We start from the raw sequence: 5,373 nt of genomic DNA, 5'->3' as shown, positions 1-5,373 counted from the left end.
TCTTATTTGGCTCAGATCGGTTCAGATTTGGATATAACAGCCATATAGACCTATCTCTCGATTTAAGGTTGCATATTGTCCGCTTCCGCCGAAAATTGGATCAGTGAGTTGTGTTGTGCCTTTCGACAACCTACTTCAATTTGGCTCAGATCGGTCCAGATTTGGATATAGCTGCCATATAGACCGATCTCTCGATTTAAGGACTTGGGCCCATAAAAGACGCATCTATTTTCCAATTTCGCCAAAATTTGGGACAATGAGTTGTGTTAGGGCTTTCAACATTCTTCTCCAATTTAGCTCAGATCGGTTCAGATTTGGATATAGCTGCCATATAGACCGATCTCTCGATTTAAGGTCTTGGGCCCATAAAAGGCCCACTTATTGTCCGATTTAGTCGAAATTTGGGACAGTGAGTTGTGTTATGCCCTTCGACATTCTATTTCAATTTGCCCCAGATCGGTCCAGATTTCGATATAGCTGCCATATAGACCGATCTCTCGATTTTAGGTTTTGGGCCCATAGAAGGCGCTTTTGTTGTCTGATTTCGCCGAAATTTGGGACGGTGAGTTGTGTTATGCCCTTCAACATCTTCTCTAATTTGGCTCAGATCGGTTGCATTAGACTCTTCGATAATTTCCGGCAATTTGGCCCAGATCGGTCTAAATAGCTGCCATATAGACCGATCTTTCAATTTAAGGTCTAGGGCCCATAAAGGGCGCATTTATTGTCCGATTTTGCTGAAATATGGGACAGTAAGTTGTGTTATGCCCTTCGACATCATACTTTAATCTGGCTTAGATCGATTCAGATTTGGATATGGCTGCCATATAGACCGATCTCTCGATTTAGAGTCTTGGCACCAAATAAGGTGCATTTATAATCCGATTTCGCTGAAATTTGGCACAGTGACTTATGATAGGCTTTTCGACATCCGTGTCGTATATGGTTCAGATCGGTCTATGTTTGGATATGGCTACCAAAACGACCAATATTTTGTTCTACAAATTTGAACAATGACCTGTACAGGTCATTCTCAATATCCGTGTCGAATTTGGTCCAAATCGGACCATATTTCGATAAAGCTGCTAACGGATCATGACGAAAGGCGGTTTACCGGACCGAACAAGGATGATAGAAAAGTCGGTTTACATGAGAGCTATATGATTTCGACAGACGGACGGAAGGATATGGCTAGACGATCAAGTATATATATACTTTATCATTTCGAGGTGTTACAAACGGAATGACTAGATCAGATCCTATGGTGGTGGGTATAGTAAATGATCCTTTTATGACATTGAGACACTCTAAATCAAAGGATCCTTCAATATGGCAGCTGTATCCGAATATAATCCGATCTCAACCAAATTCATCAATTTCGAGGTATTACTGACACTCTGTTAAAAAACATTACCATAATGAGGGAATAAGTACTCCTTATAAGGCTTCAAATCCTAAATCGGCAGATCGGTCTATATGGCAGCTATATCGAAATATTTTCCTATTTGAGCCATATTCGGCAGGATATTTGAGCCATATTCGGCAGGATATTCTAATACTAAACCACTGTCTATAGGAAGGTGTATTACACACGGCTCAAGGAATACAATAAGATTACCAGAGCAGCAAAACGTGCCTCCTGGAAGCTTTTCTGCGAACAGGTCGATGGCGTTAATGACGCCACCAAGATGAAAAAGTTTCTCTCAAAAACCCATGTCCAAACTGAAACTTTAGTAGACGACATGGGAGTGAGAGCAGAGATAACGGAGGACATGTTGAGGCTTTTGATGAAAACCCATCTTCCACAGCATACGAACGGACTCACGGATACTTCGGAATCTTGGAATAATGAGGTTAAGCCAAGGTTTTAATTACGGAATTTATGGTGAAAGAATCCTTGAGGAACTTTAATAAATGGTTTAAAGTTCCTCAAGGATTCTTTCACCATAAATACCGTAATTAAAAACCTTCGCTTAACCTCATTATTCCAAGATTATATCCATATATCCAAGTCACCTGGACCTGATGTAATATTTCCGGCGTAACTGCAGAAATAGTCAGACTATCTGGCGCCTCGTCTGGCCAAAATTTTCACAGCGTGCCACGGACTTGCATATACTCCGAAAGCCTGGCAGGAGGCAAGGGTGGTGTTTATATCCAAGCCCGAAAAGCCAAGTTATCCGACACCAAAAGGCCTACAGACCTATCAGCCTAACTTCCTTTCCACTCAAAACCATGGAACGTATTGTGGACACCATGATAGAGAGTAGGACATCCAGTGAACTGCTCAAATACAAACAGCATGCCTTTGTGCATAAAATAGAAGAATACTTCGATGCCAAAAAGGAAACACACTGGCGGTATGCATTGACATCGAGGGGGCTTTTAGCAATGTGCGGACCGACACACTGATACAATCCTTAGACCTTAGAGCATCGAGTAGACCCGGCCCTTAAAGACTAGATAAACTATATGCAAAGGGACAAGTTGATAAATTGTGTGTCCCACGGCATAAAAATAAGGGAGAAAGTGGCACAGGGCACGTCATAGGGGGGCATTTTATCGCCACTCCTATGGGTGACCACCATAAATGACCTATTACGGATGCTGACTGAGGAGGGATTTGAACCCGACGATGTTATAATACTTCTAAGGGGTAAGGATCCGAACGAGCTATGCAAAAGGATCGAAAGGGTCTTGCATATGGCATATGACTGGGCTAAAACCAGAGGTCTCAATGTTAACCCAGAGAAGACTTAAATATGCCTGTTCACGAGGAAGACGAAGGTGGGCCAATTTAACGCACCACATTTCCTCAATAAGACGATTTCGACATTTGACAAGGTGAAATACTTAGGTGTGATCTTGGACAGGAAACTGAATTGGAAGTGTCACACTCAGGAGCGTACTGAGAAGACTCACAGATGTTGGACAATATGTAGACGGGCCATAGGATCGAAATGGGGACTGAATCCGAGAATAGTTCACTGGCTTTACATGAGCGTAATTAGACCAATACTTACTTACGTCTCAGTAGTTAGGTGGACTGCTATGGAGAAATAGTGCAACATAAGTATCATACAACAGGTTCGGAGAACATGTTGTCTTGGCATAGGCGGAGCGATGAGTACCACGCCCACTAGGGCACTGAAGACTATTCTAGATATCCGACGCATTGACATACAGATTAAGTGTGAGGCAGCCACTGCAGCTATGAGACTTAAGGCAATGGGAGAATGGATTGAGGAGCAGCTCATACCATCGCGATATAATCAAGGCGACGACAGGAAACCTGGAAGGAAGGGAAGAGGTTTCCGATCGTATGCCTGGGAAGAACCTTGAGGTCGAGTGCTGGCGGCACATTTTTGATTGACAGAGCCCTAGTATTACCATCTGGAAGATCGCACTTCCTGTAAGGCGGTAATATCTGCCTTGTACTTCTCTAATACTTCTGCCAGCGCGTATACTGCATCTTCTCTATAAAGAGTGCGGACATTCCAGGTGCAGTTCCGCAAATCATGGTCCTTTTTTCGTTTGCGTGGGTCGTCAAGATTGGGGACGTCCGTTTTTACTATGCCTTTATTTCTCATATTAGTTCTCATAGTTTTCCGAGGGCGGGTTTCTGGCCCAGCGCCTCAACCGCATGGGTTTTGTGGGATTCCTCGTTGTGGCGAGCCCCTTGCTTCAAGATCCGACACTCGCCTCCAGGCGCCCCTAACCTGGGAACAGACGCTGATGTTGGCCATTGGTTATTTGAAGGCTCCAATAACTCGCCTTGTCATCTCGAGTATCATTGGCACTCAGTATTTAATTAATAGCCAGTGCCACCTGATTCCTCACTGAGACTCTCCTCTCGAAAATCGCTGACTGCCCGCGGCCGCATTTGCAGCTACTCCGCATAAAAACGGTGCTCTCCACCATCCGCAACCTGTGGACGCGTCCGATAGCTTTCAGCTAAGCTTTCCGTCATAACGATGGACGCCACACAAGTCGGAGCTCAAAGTTCCAGCCTGTGTGGTGCTCATAGTTATCCCGTATCGGCCGGGGGAAGATCATGTTACACGGATGGATCAAAGCTAGAGGACAGAATGGGCCTGGGGGTCTACACTGAGAATTTAGGGACTGAGATCTGTTTTAGACTGCCTTACCCTAATAGGGTCCTGCAGGAGGAGATCCGGGCCATCACGGAATGCTTGAAGTGGTGTGGTGCTAACGCGAGGACGTCGAGTGTGAACATCTTTACCGACAGTAAAAATGCCATAAGGGTAATAACAACCAGGACGGTAAGCTTACGAACAGTCTTGCAGTGTAAGAAGGAGACTAACGCCTTCTCCGAGGATGGGGAAATCCGCACTGTTTCGGTGCCGGCCATAACGGAGTAAGGGGAAATGAAAGGGCAGACGATTTGGCGGTGAAGGCCAGAGGACTGCCGTCAATGAACTTGGTTAACCCGAAGCCTTTCGGGTCGACGCAGTCCGAGTTAAGAAGGTGGGCGGCGAATGTGCATGCAACATTGTGTAACAGCGAACAGCGGTAGGACGGCAAAAATCCTATGGGGGGATTCAGATCGTGAGAAGACGAGGCTATTACTGAAAGGAAGCAAGAAGGAGGTCAGTATAGCTATTGGTATCATAACGGGACACATAGGACTACGGGCTCGCTTATGTAAAATCGGTTCGGCAAGTGATAGCATGTGTAGGGCATAAAATAAAAAATACAACTTAAGACTGAAAAATATGCTCAAGACTGAAAATCAGAAACACTGTGTGACCTCCCACTTTCCTCCCATTCCACACGACATCAAGGGCTAAACACTTTCATTAACCATTCAAGACGTAGTGCAGATGTTATTTTGGCGTATTATTATTATTTGTGCCAAAGAGCTTTACATTGAATTCATACAAGAAAACAAACACACAAACGAAAGGCGAAAACATTAAACAACTCATGATTTGTAAGGAAAGAAGGGGCCACCAACGCCCTTTACTCTACCAACTGAAAACTTCATTACAGGCTGGCCCCCAGCGAAGGTTATCGGATCTGCCCAATAAGGCAAATAAAACAAAATAAAAATCAAGTCAATGTGAGTGCGAAGCAAGGTAAAGCAGAACAGCAAGGCGAACTTCTCTCAATAAAATTGTAATGAAATCTGTCAGAATGTAACCGTCTTCGCCTGCATGAATGTTTGGTGTCGTTGTCGTTGTTGTTGTTGCTGTTGTTTGTATTTTCTTCGTTCATGATGTTCAAGATGTTGATATTCGTTCGGCCCACTTGCCAATGTCAGTGTTAAAGTAGAAATTCAACAACTCAAACATGACACACTTTTTCATCCTTCCCTTCATCCTCCCTTCTTTCACTTTACTCATACACACT

This window comes from Stomoxys calcitrans, chromosome 2 (assembly GCF_963082655.1).
Source record: "Stomoxys calcitrans chromosome 2, idStoCalc2.1, whole genome shotgun sequence".
Taxonomy (NCBI): Eukaryota; Metazoa; Arthropoda; class Insecta; order Diptera; family Muscidae; genus Stomoxys; species Stomoxys calcitrans.
Note: the sequence above shows the minus strand (reverse complement) of the source record.